The sequence below is a fragment of the Lepisma saccharinum genome, chromosome 11, assembly GCF_977018435.1.
Source record: "Lepisma saccharinum chromosome 11, izLepSacc3.1, whole genome shotgun sequence".
In the NCBI taxonomy this organism is placed as follows: Eukaryota; Metazoa; Arthropoda; class Insecta; order Zygentoma; family Lepismatidae; genus Lepisma; species Lepisma saccharinum.
This window is the reverse complement of record NC_139239.1, coordinates 13108102-13130820: the sequence shown is the minus strand read 5'-3', so window position 1 is coordinate 13130820 and position 22719 is coordinate 13108102.

Here is a 22719-nt window from a genome sequence, read left to right as displayed (position 1 = left end):
ATTTACCATTGCCTGGCTTCTCTGCCAAAAACCACTATAAATATTAGCAATTTTAAATTGTTTTTTAATGATTCTGTAACAATGGCAATTTTCACCTGACTGTACAAAGCTCAAGGAATATATTTCAGTATGTAAAATCAATATTTACATACCAATAAGGTGATTGAACTAAGTAAATTACTTTTATTTTAAAATTTTGGTGTACCTTAGGAAACAATAACTTTTGAAACAGAACCTCACAGAATATCTGCTTCAAACTTCACAACAAACAACATTTCGTCTACTGAGAATGAAAATGTTCTAATTCCAATTTTATTTTTTCAGGAGAGACCTTTGAAATTTAACATGTTATACTTATGGACCTTTATCACCATTGTGCTGAAAGTGTGTATCATTGCAAACGCTGACATATTGAAGCGCCTCTAAAAAGAAGTAGTTGTATGGCTAGGTATTTAGGCCATAATTAATAATTGAAATTTCAAATGGAACAATTACATGCAACACTATCTTTGAATTGAGAATGCCAGTGTTCTATCTACCAGATAGAACACTGCATTTTAGAAATGAGATCAAGTAGTTGTTCTGTAATGGAAATGAAACAATGTTGTTATAAATTTGTCATTCAGTAGCAAAGTAATAAACTAATTTGATTCCAGTATTACAGTGAAACCCCGATTTTACGTTACTCGATTTTACATTTTCCTGCATTATACAGTCAAGCTTGATGGTCCCAACATAACAAAATGTTAAGAAATTTTCCTAGATTTTACATTTTCCCACATTTAAGTTTTCTCAACTTAGTTCCCTGAGAAATGTAAAATCGAGGTTCCACTGTATTTATTATTTTTGTCTGTTAACAACAAAAGTAAGAACCGAAGTCCGCTACTATTTCTAAGCAGCTCCCACAACTGACAGGGTAGAATGCAATTGGTTTGTCTCATGCTCAGTTGGTGCTTATGGTCGGTTGATGGAAATTGTCCTAAGGTTTCATTGACTGTTGTAGCTGCTTCCGAATTTTGTAGATTAACCAAAAACACCAATATTGCAGGAATCAAACAATAGCAGAGATGAAACAGTTGCCTCCCAAATAGACCACAGACAAAATATCTTGATTTGTTAAGAATTTGGAGACAGAATATTTACATTCTCAATGAACGATTTGTTGGTAACATTTTGTTTGTTAATGCCTCGTTTTGAAGCTACAAACCATAAAAAAAAGAAGAAAAATTATTCTGTACATATTCAGTGATTCATGGTTGCCACTGTCATGTATTTCATATATTGGATAATGTACTAGAGAGATGCCAGGAGAGACACTGGCAGAATAAAGATCTTGTTTCTTTACCCCTCCCCTTAAATCATATGTGCATTGCCATTTGTATTCTGTTGCATGTCATATTTAATTATTTGTCACTGGATAACTTCATACTCTATAGGTCAGCCTTTGCGTTGATTGGTTGTCTGCCTGTACTGTACTGAAAATTTTGTTTAACCAAAGAAAAAAAATGTGAATGGCAATCATGAATATGACTCACCTATTTGCATACGTACAGGATATAAATGCAATTTGTTTAGGGCTTGTAACGTCAAAAAAAAGTCTTCATGAGCAAAACATTATTAACCCTTTTGTTATGTAGAACATGTAGCCACATTTCCGCATTATATACAAATTGCGGATAATGTAAATATATATTTTTAGTATTTGAATGCTCATGAAAATGTGTACATGTTTAAAGTTTTTCTTCATTTTTTTGCTGCAATAGTTTAATATATCAGTTCTTAATTTACTCTCTCGATAACAGGGCAAATGGTGTTTTTTTCTTTCTTATTCTTGCAGCATGTGTGCTGTGCATTCACTCACTTGACACACTGGCCAAGATGAGTGTTAATTTTTGCTATTTCTACTAGTATTAAAATTGTTTTATGTTTGCAACACTGATGGAGTTGTAACTCAGAATAAATATAAATGTTGTCTTATTGGCTTCAATTTTCATCAGTCACTGAATATTTAGGAAAACAAATAGAATGAATTGAGCAAACTTTTTTTTTTTTTAGAGATTTTAAATATTTTTTGGTTTGATTGATTGATTATTTGATTTTGTTTATTTTACTACACTTTTCTGCCACTTTTGGCTAATTGCAAAGAAGATGAGGATGAGTGATGATACAATGAAATTGATGAAGGGACACTCACAAACGCCCATTCTCAGTCCAGAATTCGAACCTTGGACCCTTAGCATCAGTGTGATGTGCTAACCACTCTGAAACAGAGGCAGGCAAAAATTTTATTTATTTAAAAATTTAAAGTCTGTACAGTACATAGTAAGGGAGTAACTAATTTTCAGAAAAGGGTCTGAAATAGTACGTTTGCTATGATATTTTCACTTCTGTGTACATGCACTGAAAATGTTAGGAAAAGTTGTTTCTCGTCCTTGTCTTGTGTTTGGCTGTCTGTTTCTCTATTCCACACCAGTTTGACCAAACCATGTCACATCAGCATTTTTAAACATATCAATATTTTAATCACTTATTTCTATATCCTTCAAATGTTCAAAATTGACATTGAAATTTTTTCAGGCTTGCATTTTGATCTGCCAGTCATTTTTAATTAGTTGGGTGCAGTGATTTTAATGTTTTCAGACATTTATGAAAATCGTTATAACTTCTGTTGTATAATTTCGAATGTAATGATTCAAAAAACAATTTCTTCTGAAATAAATGCTCTTTCGTTTAGTTTATTAACCATTTTTTATTAACATCTAATGTTCAGATTAATATTTCATATACATTTTCAATAACCTTTATTCCAAATGTATTTATAACTATCTTTTATCTAGCAATTTATTCATTTCCAAATTCCACACATGTTTTATTTAGTATTGTGAAGGGGCTAATTTTGGGGAAATTTAATCTTAAATTTTTATTTTATTTGGAAAAACATTCACCAAATTTGAATGTTATGTTGAATCTCAAGAGGTCTCACTGTGGTGCAAATTTAGGATTTTTCCTCTGTCTCCCACTTGGGGTCACAGAGCATAAACTTTTTTATTTTTTCAAAATTTTCAATTTTTGTACCCCACAAATGAGAAATTTTGAAAAAAAATTTGTCAGATTTATTGTAGTATAGCATGGAAACTACTAATCTGGAAGTAAAAATGGTGTTAAATAAAATGAAAGAGCATTTATTTATGAATAAACTAGTTTTTGAATCATTACATTTGGAATTATACAACATATGTCAAAGCGATTTTTATAAATGTCTGAAAATGCTAAAATGACAGCATTTGACTTATTGAAAATGGCCGCCAGATCTAAATGCAAGTGTGAAAAAACTTCAATGCCAATTTTGAACACTTGAAGGATATAGAAATAAGAGATTAAATTATTGATACATTTTTAAAAATTGTGAAAGGAACAAATTAATTCAAAATTCATAGAATAGTATGGAATAACCCTACAGACATTCCACATACATACAGGGTAACACATCGAAAGGCAGAAATAATTAAGTTTCCTCAGTCTTTCATTCAAAAAGTTTGAAAAGCTTGGATATGTGAATAATACAAGTGCAACTTCAGACTTGTCACCTCCTTTGATATTGAGAAAATCATGGTCATTGTAATTAGTCGTTACTCAAGCATTAACACTACTTGTTATACTCATACGAGGGGGCTGATAAGTTCTCGGCCCAGCCCAAAAAGACCTTAGCTACAGGCACGAAAGTTTCAGGCTATTCAACGTATTCTCCCCGAAGGTCAACACACTTGGCACTTCATTGCTCCAACTTCTCTAACCCCTCCAAAAAAAATGATTTCTCCTGGTCTGCAAAAAAAAACCTGTTCGACAGCTGCTATAACCTCGTTATCACTTCTAAATTTCTGTCCTTTAGTCTAGCTAAGATATAATAATCAGAAGGTGCAAGGTCTGGTGAGTAAGGTGGGTGGTCAATGCACTGAAACCATAGGTCCTTCAGAAAATCCATTGTTCTTCCAGCCTTGTGAACGGGAGCATAGTCCTGCAGAAACAACGCACCTCTTCTCAACTTTCCCCGGCGCTTTTCTTTAATAGCATCCTTTAACTTAGCCAGAAGACTGCAGTAATATTCTGATGTTATGGTTTGTCCCTTTGGAAGGTAATCTGATAACAAAACACAATCCTTATCCCAGAATATTGAGGCAACCACCTTGCCTGCAGACCTCTGTTCTTTCAATTTCTTTGGCCTGGGATTTCCTGAGTGGTGCCACTCACATGACTGCTGTTTGGTCTCAGGATCAAAGTAGTGGAACCAACTTTCATCCTGGGTAACAAGCCGATTCAAAAAATCGTCCATAGAGTTCGCAAAATCACCTGAGAAGATGTCACATGTTTGCGTTTCTCATCGGCATTCAAACGTATGGGCACCCATTTCGCGGAAAGTTTGTGCATGTCAAACTGATCCTGGATTATTTACCAGACACGTTCTTTGGATATGTGCAAGGTCTCAGCTATCACTTGAAGTGAAATTCGTCTGTTACTCAAAATCAGGTCCACTTTTGTCCAGAGTTGACACTGACACTGGCCTCCCACACCTTTCACCATTTTCTGTGGAAAAATCACCACGCTTAAAGTTTGAGCACCATTTCTTCACAGTGGCGTATTAAGGGCAATGTACACTAGGGTGGTTCGAAAAACCGTTTTTTTCTAAATCGGTCTGTGGCTAGTGCTTAAAGTTTGTGGTTGGTGGTCCTTATAACCCATAAAAAATTCCACCTTGATCGGATAATATCTTCAGGCTGCGCTTTTTAGCCAAAATTTTAAATTTTTATGAAAAAAGTCAAAATTTTGCAATTTTTCCTGATGGTTTCTCGATGTTTCTGGAGTGATTTAATGGCAAAAAATTACGTATATTGCTTGTATTTTGCTTAATGTTAACGATTTAGTGTGTTTCAATCAGGGAAAATGGTTTCTTAGTTCGCCAAAATTCGTCAAAAAATGCCAAATATACAGAAATGTTACGGATGTTGGGTAGGCAATAACCCACTTTAATTACTCGACCCCACAGACTTAAATTTACCAAAAACGATAAGGTAATAGGAAAAGAAGTAAACTGCAGCTCTTAGTTTATCGACTATCCAACACTTACCATGAAAAGGTAGATGCAAATACATTAATAATGCCAGAACCTGCGTTGCTTATATCTTGCACCTGTAGGACTCTTCTTCCATCACCCTAGTACTCCCATCGATCCCATCAATTGCTGTATGTGGTTATGACTCCCGAGATGGCTATATCAGAGCTCGATTGGAGGACAGGAAAATATTTCCAAAGTTAGATACCAAAGCGGACTTCAAAACCTAAATAGGCCAGTCTACCTGGGTGGGTGGGCAGGCGGCACTCAATTGCAGCCACCTCCTCGTGGTGAGTGCTGGATAGTCGATTAGTCGATGAACTAAGAGCTGCAGTTTACTTCCTTTCCTATTACCTTATCGTTTTTGGTAAATTTAAGTCTGTGGGGTCGAGAAATTAAAGCAGGTTATTGCCTACCCAACATCCGTAACATTTCTGTATATTTGGCATTTTTTGACTAATTTCGGCGAACTAAGAAACCATTTTCCCTGATTCAAACACACTAAATCGTTAATATTAAGCAACATACAACCAATATATGTAATTTTTTGCCATTAAATCACTCCAGAAACATCGAGAAACCATCAGGAAAAATTGCAAGTTATTGACATTTTTTCATAAAAATTTAAAATTTTGACCAAAAAGCGCAGCCTGAAGATGTTATCTGATCAAGTTGGAATTTTTTATGGGTTATAAGGACCACCAACCACAAACTTGAAGCACTAGCCGCAGACCAATTTAGAAAAAAATGGTACACCCAATGTGTCTAGCATGCAACCATGGATTTCCTTCGGCGACTTCTGTTGCAGGAAGAAGAACTTCATGACACCTCGCAACTCCTCCTTGGTAAATTCCACATTTGGCTGTGCCATGGTTCAATCAATGGCCTGTAAAATAACACAAAATATTACATAAGAAACACATTTCAATAATGAACAATTAAAAATGGCAACACGGTGCAGGGTGAACAACTTACTCACATTTCACTGAATGGCTGTCAGATGATGTCATGGTGACCACTCAAAAAGCCACACTTCCTGCTCTGATAGATCCAATCTTAACACTTTAAAGTGCTTCATAACTCTATTTACATTTGATTTGAAATGAAGAAAATACAATATTTTCAGTATTTCAGGTGAGTACCACACTCTTACCTGGATCACCAGAGCGTAAATACAGCTAAATTCTCATGTTTTTGTTTATGAGGTGGCACATGTCTATTCTGCGATATCTATTGGAGGTAGGTGATTGTGCTAGGGGATGGATATATATGCACTAAAATCAACCAAAACCAGCAGTAAAGATTTTAGCAATTACTCAAAAATTGTATATTGTGTTCTGATTTATAACACCCCACCAATAACCCTGGTCTATATGTGTGTCCATAATTACAAGAATTGAAGGAATTATCATCTATTGACCCATATTTCCTGCATTCTTGACTAATATAGGTTTTTCAGCATTTACAGTGAAAAATTATTGTATTTCTATTATTTGTATTTTGAGAATAAAGACGGTTTACAAAATAAGACAGTGCATAGAGTGTACTAGATATTGCAATTACAATTCTTGAAAGGTCAATAATCTAATAATACCATTGAGCAGTTTGTTCAAAAGGCCTCACAGTGTGTAACATTCAACTTTAGGCCATCCATTGTTTAGCACATCTGAACCCAGGCCCGTAGTCAGGATTTTATTATATTTAGGTGGGAGGGGGACTCATACCTTATCAGCACAGGCGTCCGCTGAAATATTTGTAGAGGAAGGGGGCAGGCAAGAGATAGAACATGATTAGTAGAAATAATGATGATGATAATTATTACCACGGTTATAAATGACATTTTTACAATAATAACAATTATAAGTTATTAAAAATAAACCAATTTTAATCCAAATTTATCATTATTATTATTATTATATAAATGGAGAGACATTGCACTGTATGAGTGAATATTCAACACAAGTGTTGCCCATTGTTTTTCATATATTTGTACAGTTAGTGTACTGCAATTTGTAGTTATTGTATTTTGTTATTGTTTTCCAAAATGAGTTAAGAAAAAGGCTTTAAAAGTTAGGACCAAATTTTACCCATGACCTCTCACAAAGAAAACTATACATTTTGAGAGTTGTGGATCCATTTATTCTTTGGATTAAATGGTAGGATATAAAAATAGTGGTTCCTCTATTAAACATAAAACTTTTTTGATCTAAGGTTTTATCCTGCTAAGGATGTAAAATTAACTATCTCTATACATTGTTTATATTAGATATTTGTAGGATTTCTGGGGGGGCTGTTCAGCCCCCTTGGGCCTCCCCGTGGCTACGTCCCTGCATGTAATCTTACCTTGCATTATCAAAGTGTTGCATTCTTCTCTACATCATTGTCACCTTCAGTCAGTGTCAAGTGATTGTTTTATCTTGAAGGGGAAAACTGTACACAGCGAAGCAGAAATGTTGTTGAAGTTTCTGACATCGAAACAAGGGAAGGAAGTTATAAACATGACAGCAAGCTGACCTCCCTGACAGAGTGCGCTAAGGTGCCAAAAGCTCTGGGTTTGAATCCCGGTCTGGGCATGGGTGTTCTTTGTGAGTCTCACCCTCATCTTCGCAATTAGCCACCCTCATCTTCGCAATTAGCCAAAAGCGGCAAAAACCGAAGAAAATTAAACCAAATGAAAACATGGAATCACTCGAGTGCAAGCGAAGGTGAAGTAAGAGGAGAAAACAAATTACTATCCACTTAAGTTTGCGGGTTTGGAACAGCTCTATTTAATTTGTTAAAATTGTAAGTGGTGACATTAAAATATAAGTACTTACATTAATTTTAAATCTGTGATTCACCTTGTAATTAAATGGTCCCGGGCTCGACACCCGGTGGAGGTACATAGTGGTTCGGATCCCACTTTCAACTGTAGGTCTAGCCCCGATTAGCCTTTTTGTGCATAAAGTGGACCAAATCAAAACAAGAAATGTGTGACGTTGAACCTTTCGAGTCACAGTAAAAATTTTAGGGATCCTCCCCCTGTTCCTGCACCACCCCCTTCCCCGTTTCTGTGCCACCCTTCTACCCCCCCCCCCCATTTCTGCACCACTACATTTGCATATGGGAGACAGTATGCAGTTGACATATGGTTGCTTACCTTCAGATTCACAACTGGTTCCTGGCTTCGGTCGTTTTGAGAAGAAGTCAAGCAAACTTAGCTGACATTTCGACATTTTCCCCTAGTGCTGCACTTCTAGCTCTTGTAGCATAGTCCACACAGAACAACTAATGCAGTGCTAACTGAACAATGGTGGTGGGATTTTCAGAATTCTCAAACGCTGATTTCTGGACCTGACAAATAAGCATACAGGGGGTGGTTCAGAGTGCACCCTGGCCCAGTCATCGCTACCCCGCAAGCTGACTGATGTGGGATGGAGAAATACAGACAATTTGGAGATTTATGAGTTTGCTCGGATTGGCTTGTGAGAAGGAAAACCTAAATGTGACACTCACTTGCAGAGGCTGGGATGACTGGAAAGGAGCAGTTTGGGAATGGGCAGGGTAGGGGAGAATTTAAATCATCCACGTGTTGAGGATTACACGAATAAGAAGAATGTCAAGTTGGCAGTTCCGAGAGTAGTTGTAAAGAAGCGGGGGGGGGGGGGGGGTCTGTCAACGTCCCAGCCCCATATGCTCAACCTTCCATCGGCATCGCACCATCAGCGAACAGAGCAAATTTCCAGAAAAAGGAGAGCAGCCGAAGTCAAGAGGAGGAAAAATAGTGAATTCCATTAAGGTAGTGGTGCCTTCAGGATGGGGGTTATGAACCCCACCCAACACCCCCCTCCTGGACATGCCAATGAACGAAACACCAGGCAAAACATAGATTAAGTAAGGTCGACTTCAGTTGCTTAAAAATTAAAAAATGCTGCAGTTTTATAAACCAACGAAGCATTTGTAGGATTGGGGGGGGGGGGGGCTTCAGCTCCCTAGCTCCCTCTTGGCTACGTGCCTGTCTGAACCATAAACATAACCCGTGGCTCTACAGCAAAGGCGCCGACTCCATGGGGCTTAAGGGGGCTCGAGCCCCCCAATGTTAATGATGTGGGTGCAGAGCCCCCCGAATAATTTTGCTTAAGAGGATCTAATGTATTAATTTTTTTTTCTTGTAAAGTTTACTCTGAATTGTGCCACATGAACTTAACTTTAAACACACATTAGAAATGTTCTAGACCATCAACTTTGGGGGGCTGAGACCGCTAAACCATCAACTTTGGGGGGGCTATGACCAGAGACAGCAAAACACATGACTTATTACTATATACTAAGTATATAATTATTATTTACTATTATACATATTAATCAGAGACATATTGAATTTAGCCAACGACTTGTTAAAGACTGTTTGGGAATCCCCTAAAAGAATGCAAATATTTAGGAATATTATTGACGTGAATGAGAAGGCTGGCCATACTGGACTGCGACCACTTTGCCCTTGTCGGTGGACGTTGAGAGCCTCCAGTGTGCAACAGATCTTAAGGAACTATGAAAACCTTATAAATTTTCTTGAGAAATTTTCTGAAGAACATTCTAGTGATGCATCATTAAAATGTGCTGGATTCCTGTGTGGCCGCGGTGGCTCAGTCGGTAACGCGTCTGACTACCATGCTAAAGGTCCCGGGTTCGATCCCCGGCCGGTTCAAATCTGGGAACTTTTCTAACGGTGGAAGCGGCTCCGGCGCCTACCCAGCGTCGAATAACATGGGTACCTGGGGGAAACCCTGGGGGGTAAAGGCAGTCAGGGGTGTGATGCTGATCACATCACCCCCACTCACGACCGGATCTAGAAAGTGTGGGGCGTTACCCCCACACCCCCTATACGCCTTCATGGCATGGTGCTAAGCACAGGGGAACACTTTACCTTTTTACCTTTTTTTGGATTCCTGGAGACTGCTTCACTTCAAGACATTTTGATTTCTCTCCCTCTACTGCCATGTGATGGGTCCAATAGAAGAGGTAAACTGTAAGATTCAGTCTCCACGCATTGGTGCTACAAAAGTGGAATCGAAACTAAAATACTTGACTGACATCTTTCAAGAAAAGCGAATGGGTTTTGAGCAGTTCTGGCAGAAATGCACAGAGGGCAAACCCAGCCTCGTTGATGAGCCAGAATTGCCCCGGCAACGTCACGTCCCTAAGAGACTTGAAAATCCTGATGCTGCCAAACATCACAAGTTCTACACTCCAAAATAATATTATAAATCAATATACACTGACGTGTGTGACACAGCAAAAATCATGTGTTAAACAAGGAGATGAATCTACAGGTCTACAAAAAATAACAGCTGTAGAGAAAGAATGCATCTCAACTGTGAACAGTTGCACAACAAACTTTGAGCAAACGCGAGAATTCCTTCGCCAAAATTTGGATGTCGATAGACTCTCCTTACACATGTCCATGCTTGGTGATATTGCCAAACAGAAGAAAGTGCTTCTAACTGCCATGAGTGACATAAGGAAGTTTCTTTTGGAAGACAACACCCTCCAGGACCAGGAGCTTCTGCCTGAAGTTGCCAAATTCACAATGGTCCTCGGTGTTGAACCCGGTGCTTGGTATTCGTCTGCTAATAATGGAAGTAAATGGAGTTTTCGCTGCAACGTCTGATTCTTTTACATGAAGCATTTCTATGAATGTGATAATTGCTATGATATTTGGTACAGTGGTCGTGAAGATATTAACGAACATTCTAGACAGTCGACCACGTCCTGTCCTGTTATCGTCATACTTTCGTTAATAATACGGGAGAAAAAATATGCGTGGAATGCTCTTGGCAACTAAATTTTTGTGTATGAATTAGGTTCATTATTATTATTATTATCATCATCATTTCTTTTAAAGATATACACACTGAAGCATTTGTATTTTGGATATTTACTGTCTCTTTTCTTCCGCTTTAAACTAATCGCGGCGATGATAATAATGATGATTCCATGAAACGACAAGGGGAACCCCACAAAACTTTCTTAGTGCCATCGACATGAGTGTAAGGAAACTTTCAAACCAATGGGACAAGCGACCCGGGATGTTCACACTGTCACACTAGTGACACACACTTCCAGACTGTAAAATAGCATTCATTGCACATGAGGGTCCAAACAGTTCATATGACGTATTCGCGTGCTACTTGTTACTTCGGCCGGAGAGCTCCTTAAAGGAAGGTGCTCAGACCGAAGCGACGCGCTACAGGGGGAGTTCCCAACTAAGTGACAGTGACTTGGTGCCTTCAGTCTATTGGCAAGCGTTCGCTGCTAATCGTGCGAACAACAGATAGGCGACACGAAAAACCGCACATTACAACAACAGATCTAGGCGACACGATAAGCCACAGGTGTCGCTTTGACGCTTGTGCGTCGCTCAAACTGGGCTATTTCCTCAATAGCTTGCAACATGTTGCCGTGGTTTGTTGTTCGCGCATGCGCGATGCAATGAGTGTCTTGCTTTAGGGAGATTGCGCACCAAAGCGACAAGGGGCACGCGACACTTGTCGCTTTAGGATTTCACCAACCGAATGCTGGCCTGTGCTTCCTGTCATGCCGCTACGATGTGAAATGTTGCTCTTGATTGGCTCGTTTCCAAGCAACATGTGTCGTTTCGGTGTGAAAGTTGCCTTGGACCGAATGACCCGTGTCGCTTTGGTGTGAAATCCTCGTATCGTTTGTCGTGTGTCTCTTTGGTGTAAAATCTCGTTGAGGAAACGGTGCAGTCAGAGCTTGTGTCCCTACGGTTCGAAAGGCTGCATTGATTACGGACACTTGTGGTTTGTCGCCTCGGTATGAAATATCTCTCAGGATACTATTTATATTCTAATAACATAGAAAAATTAAACTCTAGTACACAATCCAACCCTTGACGTCCGGAATCACTTTGCGATGTTTCTTCTTGTGTTACGCATGCTATTTATTTATTAATTTTATTTTACTTTTCTTTCCAAAGTAATGTCATTCCGTGACTGCAAATCACTCCACAAATATAACTGTTTCCATCAATTCACGTACCGCCTTTCAAGACAAACAAATCTGCATAATATATTCCAAAAACTAACAAAGCCGCATTACTTTCATAAGAAAATTAGCACCGACATTGATCGCACTGCCATCTATGTTTCTCATCTGTCTGGGGAACCAATTCCTTGGGTCGTTTTCCACAATACCTTATTCAAGGCGCTGTAGCGATACGTTAGAAAATATTTGGAAGGTGTGAGGACTCTTCTCATTTAAAGTTATGCATATTTCACACATTATTAACATTGTAAAGTTTGTTACTGTAATAACCATTGTAGTTTTCATATAGAATTCAGGGTAAATATGCGATAACGCCCGGACACCGTTAACTCATTTATTTCCTTAACTTTACCACTGGTACTTACCTTTTCTGCATTGCGTAACATTCTTTAAGGTGAAGTTATGCCTTTTTCCATAAAATAGTGTCAACTTTTCATATTACGAGCACACTACTCAAACACCCTTTCCCGGCAAACCCAGCCTCACTTATCGCACGCTTCTCAAACAACTTTTGGGTCATGCCTTCTGACGTCGAGCAAAATTCCTTCGTTGTTCGTTGCACTTGTTAGTTTTAGGACTTTTGGTATAAATAATAGCTTTTTGATTCAGCCCCGAGAAATGTCATGTATATTTATGCTAACCTAACAACGAAAGCCACAGGTTAGTTATTAAGTATTTAATGTTTACGTCAGAAGACGAAAGGCGGGGCTTGACACAAAGTTGTTTGGGAAGTGTGCGATCAGTTATAACTTCGACTTCTGACGTAGGCGCCTGGGTCAAAGAGCCAGGTCAAAGCAAACTATTGTAAGTCTGGCAGCACCCCTGTTGTGTCCCCACGTTTTTGATGGGCAATTGTTCTCACATTTAAATACATGAGGAATTTCATGCTGAACGTGCTGGTATTACATTAAATTTCAGGTTTAATTTCATCTTAACCTCAGAAATTTTGTATGATAATTGAATAATCAATGCTGTTGTAAAAATAAGATTTTTGAAAAGACGATCGTCAACAACAGAAAAGATATCGGAACTCAAAATTTGCACAGCACTTGTTTACGTTACTTACAATATTCACAATTTAAGTGCTTTACTGTTGTGAATCCGGTAAGGAATAATACATAATAATTCCGCGGAACTGTACTTTTACTTTTATAGTTTTTTTTTTAATAACAGATTTTTTTTTTACGTGATGTACTTTTCCGCATGCCAGGGCCGGATTACCCTGGGTGTTATTGATGCTGCAGCATTAGGCCTATTCCTGAAATAGGCCCAGATCAGGGTGCGAAATCATTTAAGACTGGTGGGGGGAAAAAGATCTTAATCTACAAACCCCCTCCCCACAAACATACATATAAATTATACGATATACATATTTATAATGTTATTAAAACTGAAAATAAATTACTAAATTAAAAATTTATTATTATTATTATTTACCTAAAAATAAATAAATTTATTACTTTTAAATATATCAGATATTATAAAGTAACAAACTACGTACTTTACTAACTGGTTAAAGATCTTAATAAATTATGAAATAGTTGGTTTTAGTATGTGTAAGTTTTTATCAAGTTTTTGTTTCCTTTATGTAACACAAATCATTATTATTTCAGTAACCACCAAACGTCTCTAATTCCCTTATTTTCGTATTTTTCACATTGATAGTTACGTATTCTGCATTCCTAAGGATTCTTCAAGTTCGCGTTTCGTTTTTTCCACGCAAATAATGTCAATTTTAGAAATATCGAGTATTTTTATATTGTTTGCTTTCGCTTGCGTTACATGCGATATGGCGGAGAAATCTTGACTAGCGTTGTCCACAGGGACGGCGACAGGGGTGGGCACGGGTGGGCAAGCGCTCACTCAAAAATTTCTGTGCCCTCCCGATTGCCCACCCACTCAAATTCAATAAGTACATTTGTACTTGGGGATATATGAATGATTCAATAAATACGTGTATTCTGGTGTTCATAACATGTACATTTTACTTGTGAATATTATCTATGCTAGAAATGTTCACATATTACCATCCCAAATAAAGCCAATTTTGTCATTAGAAAGTGAAAGTAATTACTAGAGCTATTGAAACAAAAACTGTGATCATGATTAGAAGCAGCTAGTAGGCTTAGGAGGCTCAAAATTATGCAGGGTATGATCAAGATTAGATCAGAATTTAGGGTGAACTTGAGGACTGCACTCTCCGGGCCTTCACTGGGAAAGACTGCTTTGGGAAGTACCACATAATGAAAAAATTAGGTACTTTGGATGTGGTAAAAAATATAATAACAAACCGCACCATATAACTTGGCGAGAAGTTCTAACTGAAAGAACTGAAACTCTGTAGAGGGGATTGGAATGAGGTCTTGGTGCCTCCACATACGTATATATAAATCCCGGCCTGGGAAAGGTTAAAATAATCTCAAATAAACAAATAAAAACATCATCTTAGCGTTACTTCCTCCAGCAACACAATAAATTATTTCGACTTTTAATTATAATAATAATTATTATTATTAGAATAATTTAATCAAGAAGACTTAGATGGGCAGGCCATGTGACACGAATGGCAGAGGAAAGAATAGTTTACAGGATTCTTGTTGGGAAACCTGATGGTAAGAGACCAGTAGGAAGGCCAAGACGAAGATGGACGGATAACGTTGAGATGGGCCTAAAAGAAATCGGTAAGGATGGGAAAGATTGGATTGATCTTGCCCCGGATAGAAACAGATGGAAGGCTTATGTTGCTGCAGCCATAAACCTTCGGGTTTAAGTATGCTAGAGAGTATATTATAGTTTTAATTAGCTCTACATTGAAATTCCAGAAGTGTCCTTTTTTTATTTCATTACAATGTTTATATACCTGCCATCTTCAAATATCAATATGGTATGCGAAATATCAATTTTATATTCGTTCTACTAATAAGAACGAATCACAATAATCACTACAATACCGAAGTGAATAAATTTTAATAAACCAGTTATGTATGGAAAAAGCTGCAGAATTATTCAATTGCTAATGACTGGTTTATCATATTTAGAAATCCTCGTTCGACACATAAATCTTGCCACACGAATCAGCCGAAAATGTCGACAGAATCTGTAGATGCAGCTGAAGTAAAGAGAAAAGTTATGTCACGAAGTAGAGTCCAGCGCAGATAATTCTGCCGTGCCATGCGCGAAACAACTAAAGAAGCAGTGTTGCTAATGGAGCAGATAGAAAAATCGCTGCAGTGCGCCGATGCACAGCTGTTACGTACAACAATAAAATTAGAGAATTCAGGTCTATCTAACGTTGAGTTTTAAACGTCATGCATTATACCAGGACTAGGATTAATATGTACTAACAAGTGGCTTTGTATGTAGCTACATACATATGGACTAAAAATTCGCAAAATATGAACTAACACATAAGTAAAATTACCAAAAATGCTGCAAAGAAGACTTCTTCATACGATTCCTTATTTGAGTGATTTCAAACAAAATAAAAAAATATATATATTATTTTTCATTGCATTAATGCACTGGTGGCGTTCTAACTTTTCACTCCCAAAACCCGTATACACTGGTATGGAACTGCAACGGCAGATAATAACATGCCAACGTGTTAAACCGCTACAATTGCACCATAACACTCCTCCTGAAGCAGTATTATTATTTCCTCTCTGAGATCGGCGACAGTCGGTTGCCTTTGTTGTACATTTACAAAGGATGCCGGCTTCCACAACAATAACAAGTACATATACTGCCACTAGACGATAAGCTGCGCGGCTTTTTCTTTTGTTATGAACCAGGGCCGGCGCTAGTCATTTTGCCTCCCTGGGAGGTGGCGGCAGATGCCGCTCTATTTCGACCCCCCCCCCCCGGTCATTACGCAGCAACGGAAAATTGAAAATCAATATATTCCTAACTAAAATATAAAATAAATAATGAGACTTCTTATGCTATTTCAATACTATTCAGCGCAAAAGAATATCTCGCTCGATCACAGTTTTCAATAGGCTTATTTTTTTCTTCTCTTCAAATTTTGCCGCTCTGGGCGATGGGACGGTTCGCCCTCCCCTTCCGCCGGCCCTGCTATGAACTTGGTCACCCATCAAAGCATGGCAATTTTAACACAGAAAACAATATGTATCGCATTAAGCAGCAAAAATGACAGCCTCCTCTATGCAATTTCTACAAGAACACGTGCCGGAGCCAGAGTTGAAATGATGTTGGAGCCACATAATTTATTTATTTTGAATAATTCCAAAATTATGAAATATGAACAATTTGTTGCTGCTGTTCGCTGCTCTCTTGCCAAAATGCTTTATTGGGATGCTAACACCATGACTGGCTTCCTCCTTCATGAACTCGTGCACGTTGCTTTGAATTTCCCGAGCTTGGCTATGCAAGGTTTTTGATTTCAACTTCGACAGAACTGGAGGCATTATGGAATTTAACGTTCATTAGCAAACACACACTTTTACATACACACACGCAATACACGCACACAACGTCAAACCGGTCAAATACTTAGTATAAAATAAAAATATGGTGCTTCCAATCCAACAAAACTCACCGCCACTTTACCTGCCTTTTCCCCTTCCGTGACAGAAATAGTGCTTCATTATTACAGTTGGCAACACTAGTTACTAGCTAGCCAATGAACACGCACTGCATAAAAGAAGCAAGCACTACGCCGTGCTATATTGCCACATTAGCGTCCCTACCGAACGGTGGGAACCACTAGCTGGAGCGCTATTCAATTGTTTTCAATGATGTTTGCGCGAGTGTGTCCAGGAATGGAATGACAATGTGGCAACAATAGCGAAGGTTTTCGAGCAGGGTAGAACACATTATGCTAAGAGAGAGGGAGACGAAACGAAAATTCGTTTCTACGCAACGGCAAATTTACGTGTGTGGCACTCTATCCAGAATACGATTTTGTTAGTTTGTTTCTTAGCCCACTTTTATGCTCAGATGGGCTAATCAAAACAAAACCTACAGTTTAACGTGTAGTACAAACCAGTGTGCATTGTGCTTCCACCAGAGAAGGGGGGAGTCCAACACATGACCTCTTCATTATAATGCGACAGCGTTATGCCATTGGGGGGAAAATATACAGAAAGAACTCGCACCAAACGTGTCATTTTATCACCACGGAAAATGCGTCCATTTTAAGAGGGTGATTGCCTGAGAAAAATTGAGACTTTCGGAAAACAACGTCAATGTTCACCGAATTAGCTGCCTTGATCCATTAATGAAACGCTGTTCAATTGAAACTACCACCTCAACTTTCTAAGAGGTACGAGCTAATGAAACTCCATTTTTGGAAGAGTAAGTCGTGGTTGTTTTGTTTTATTTTAAGTCATTTTCTGCTAATTTTGATAATGACTACGATACAGTTCAATTGTGATTAGATTAAATTAACGAAGGGGCGAAAACAAACACACGCTGACACTCAAAATACAAACCCTCATAAATGATTACTTTGACAGTGGTTCCAGGCGCCAGGGACTCGTTGCCCTGAAATAATAAAGTTTCCAGAGTATGCTACACAGGTTGACATTCTAATGTATTCGAAATGGTCACACCATACAACCCAAGTAATCTATAAGAAATAGATGAATTATTACTGGTACGGTGATCAACTTCGATGAATTCCTTGTGTCCTAAATCATTTTGTTACCTCAAAAATTATGTTCATGTAATCGTACGTGTGTGGCTTCTCCCGCATTAGTAACATGACAGTTCAGAAAACGAATAGCAACTTAGCAAATAATCTCTTCAATTCTGAACAGATTTTTCAATCTTACTTGTTTATTACCTGTGAGTGATATTTTGTCAAAATACCCTTTCATTAGCCTAGGAATACTTCCATGGACAATGAACAAAGAACTTGTTTTCCGTCTGTGCTTTAAATCATTCCTAATAAGACGTTTCAAACATTCAGTGGCGGCGAGGACCGAGAAGTGGGGCATGCAGTTCCCCCGCCACATTTTGCCACTTTTTGCCCCCGCACTATGGCCTCTTTATGCTAAGCCTTTTCTACTAAGAAAAAGTATATTATCCCTGCCCCTCAAATGTTGGCACCCAATCGCCGCTACTACAAACATTCAGATAGATTTCTCAGTTGTACAAACCTTGTATGCTAAGAAAAGTGACCCCAAAGGAGTAAGAAAACTCTTTCAGTCAAAAACTCATACGATGAAAATACTATGCTCAGGAACATGTCATGAACTTCACGATTGTCTACCATCACACTTTCTATCACTGTCGCGTCGGCTCCCGTGGCGGAGTGGTTAGCACATCGCGCTACGACGCCAGGGGTTCTGGGTTCGAATCCCGGCCTGGGCATATATGTTTGTGAGTGTCCATTCATCAATTTCATCATGTCATCACTCATCCCCATCTTCGCAAATTAGCCAAAAGTGGCACAAAAAGCAAAGTAAAATAAAGCAAATCAATCAATCAATTAAATCAATCTATCACTGTCGTCGAATACATAAAATCAAGTATGTGCCTTGTATTTGCAACACAAGCTTAAACCTAATTCACATTTATTTCACTGTATTAACATGCATGAAATAATGTGATTTAAATGTTTGGCTGCACATGGTAAACCCTTCCTTGAAAGAATTGTGTCCATCAGAGACAAAGCGAAAGGAAATGGAACAAGATGGGAGGATAGATTAGAAAATAATAAAGAGGAAAACAGGAAAAGGAAAGGGGAAAAAAAGTAAGAGGAGAATCGGGAGTGTACGAGAGAGGGGGATACATACGTCTTACATACACATATATACTATATATGGTCTTACATTTATACTGCCCACCCTAATCTATCAATATGGCGCTTCTGCCCACTCGGTCGAAAATTTCTGGCGCCGCCCCTGGTTGTCCATGATCAGTGGTTATGCAGTGCTGCAACCTTCTTCATAGAAAAATACCTACTTTGGTGTTACTGATTTTGTATTTCTTTCCAGATTCGAAAAATGCACGAACCATGCACGGATAACCCCACGAACGATTGATAAATAGCCCCACGAACCATGCACGGGGAGGTTACGTTAGGTTGTGTTAGGTTAGGCAAACATAGTTAAATTTGTTTTTTAAAATTAGAAAAATATTTTATTTCCGGTTCAAAAACCCCAGGAACCATGCACGGAAAGCCCCACGAACCATTCATAAATAGCCCCACGAACCATGCAGGGCAAGGTTAGGTTAGATTGTGTTAGGTTAAGCATAGTTAAATTTGTTTTTTAAAATTAGAAAAAAATATTTTCGGGTTCGAAAACCCCACGAACCATTCATAAATAGCTCCACGAACCATTCATAAATAGCTCCACGAACCATTCACGGATAGCCCCACGAACCATTCACGGATAGCCCCACGAACCATTGAGGGATAGCCCCACGAACCATTGACGGATAGCCCCACAAACCATTGACGGATAGCCCCACGAACCATTCATAAATAGCTCCACGAACCATTCATAAATAGCTCCACGAACCATTCACGGATAGCCCCACGAACCATTCATAGATAGCCCCAAGAACCATTCACGGATAGCCCCGCGAACCATTCATAAATAGCCCCACGAACCATTCACGGATAGTCCCATGAACCATTCACGGATAGCCCCATGAACCATTCATAAATAGCCCCACGAACCATTGAGGGATAGGACCACGAACCATTGACGGATAGCCCCACAAACCATTGATGGATAGCCCCACAAACCATTCACGGATAGCCCCACGAACCATTCATAAGTAGCTCCACAAACCATTCAGAAATAGCTCCACGAACCATTCACGGATAGCCCCACGAACCATTCACGGATAGCCCCACGAACCATTGAGGGATAGCCCCACGAACCATTGACGGATAGCCCCACAAACCATTGACGGATAGCCCCATGAACCATTCATAAATAGCTCCATGAACCATTCATAAATAGCTCCACGAACCATTCACGGATAGCCCCACGAACCATTCACGGATAGCCCCACGAACCATTCATAGATATCCCCAAGAACCATTCACGGATAGCCCCAAGAACAATTCACGGATAGCCCCACGAACCATTCATAAATAGCCCCGCGAACCATTCACGGATAACCCCACGAACCATTCATAAATAGCCCCATGAACCATTCACGGATAGCCCCACGAACCATTCATAAATAGCCCCACGAACCATTCACGGATAGCCCCACGAACCATTCACGGATAGCCCCATGAACCATTCACGGATAGCCCCATGAACCATTCATAAATAGCCCCACGAACCATGCACGGCAAGGTTAGGTTAGGTTCTGTTAGGCTAGGCAAACATACTTAAATTTGTTTTTCAAAAGTAGAATTTTTTTTCGGGTTCGAAAACCCCACGAACCACGCACAAATAGCCCCACGAACCATTCATAAATAGCCCCACAAACCTTTCATAAATAGCCCCGCGAACAATTCATAAATAGCTCCATGAACCATTCACAGATAGCCCCACGAACCATTCATAAATAGCCCCACGAACCATTCATGGATAGCCCCACGAACCAATCATAAATAGCCCCATGAACCAATCACGGATAGCCCCATGAACCATTCATAAATAGCCCCGTGAACCATTCACGGATAGCCCCACGAACCATTCATCAATAGCCCCACGAACCATTCATAAATAGCCCCGTGAACCATTCATGGATAGCCCCACGAACCATTCATAAATAGCCCCACGAACAATTGACGGATAGCCCCACGAACCATTCATAAATAGCTCCACGAACCATTCATAAATAGCTCCATGAACCATTCACGGATAGCCCCACGAACCATTCATAAATAGCCCCATGAACCATTCACGGATAGCCCCACGAACCATTCATAAATAGCCCCGCGAACCATTCACGGATAGCCCCACGAACTATTCATAAATAGCCCCATGAACCATTCATGGATAGCCCCATGAACCATTCATAAATAGCCCCACGAACCATTCACGGAGAGCCCCATGAACCATTCACGGATAGCCCCATGAATCATTCATAAATAGCGCCACAAACCATTCACGGATAGCCCCAAGAACCATTCATGGATAGCCCCACGAACCATTCATAAATAGCTCCACGAATCATTCATAAATAGCTCCACGAACCATTCACGGATAGCCCCACAAACCATTCACGGATAGCCCAATGAACCATTCATAAATAGCCCCATGAACCATTCACGGATAGCCCCAAGAACCATTCATAAATAGCCCAATGAACCATTCACGGATAGCCCCATGAACCATTCATAAATAGAGCCACGAACCATTCACGGATAGCCCCACGAACAATTCATAAATAGCCCCGCGAACCATTCATGGATAGCCCCACGAACCATGCACGGCAAGGTTAGGTTAGGTTCTGTTAGGTTAGGCAAACATATTTAAATTTGTTTTTCAAAATTAGATTTTTTTTTCGGGTTCGAAAACCCCACGAACCATGCACAAATAGCCCCACAAACCATTCATAAATAGCCCCACAAACCTTTCATAAATAGCCCCGTGAACCATTCATAAATAGCTCCACGAACCATTCACAGATAGCCCCACGAACCATTCATAAATAGCCCCATGAACCATTCATGGATAGCCCCACGAATCATTCATAAATAGCCCCATGAACCATACATAAATAGCCCCACGAACCATTCACGGATAGCCCCATGAACCATTCATAAATAGCCCCTTGAACCATTCATAAAATGCCCCACGAAGCATTGACGGATAGCCACACAAACCATTCATATATAGCCCCACAAACCATTCATAAATAGCCCCACGAACCATTGACGGATAGCCCCACAAACCATTCATAAATAGCCCGATGAACCATTCATAAATAGCGCCACGAACCATTTACGGATAGCACCACAAACCATTCATGGATAGCCCCATGAACCATTCATAAATAACCCCACGAACCATTGATAGCCCCATGAACCATTCATATATAGTCCCACGAACCATTTATAAATAGCCCCATGAACCATTTACGGATAGCCCCACGAACCATTCATGGATAGCCCCATGAACCATTCATAAATAGCCCCACGAATCATTCATAAATCACCTTAGAGATACTGGGCGAAAGGGGGGGTTATAACCCCCATCAACCTCACATTGAGCACACCGCTGATCCTGTGCACGTCATGTTGTCGCAAGTTCGTAATCAGAAATGATGAACAGTAACTTGCGTTTATTTACGTTCTAGAACTGTTACACAGTTACAAAACCGCGTATTTGGAAATACTGACCGGTTGTTACGTCATTAAACACACACAAAAATTTGGTTCACATAGTAGAGGGACATCAAGGGAACAGCTTTCGTGCATCGGAGTGACATTAATGTCGAAAAATTACATGATTTACTGGCAAAAAAAATTTAAGCGAGGGGAAAATACAATTCCAAGACCTTCCTAAAGTATAAATAACCTCATTTTGGTAAGGACTTTCTCCTGTAAAAGTGAAGAAATACGTTTTGGGGAAACAAAAATTTTATCCATAAATCAATTACATTTCATAGTTATTATTGTTTTGCAT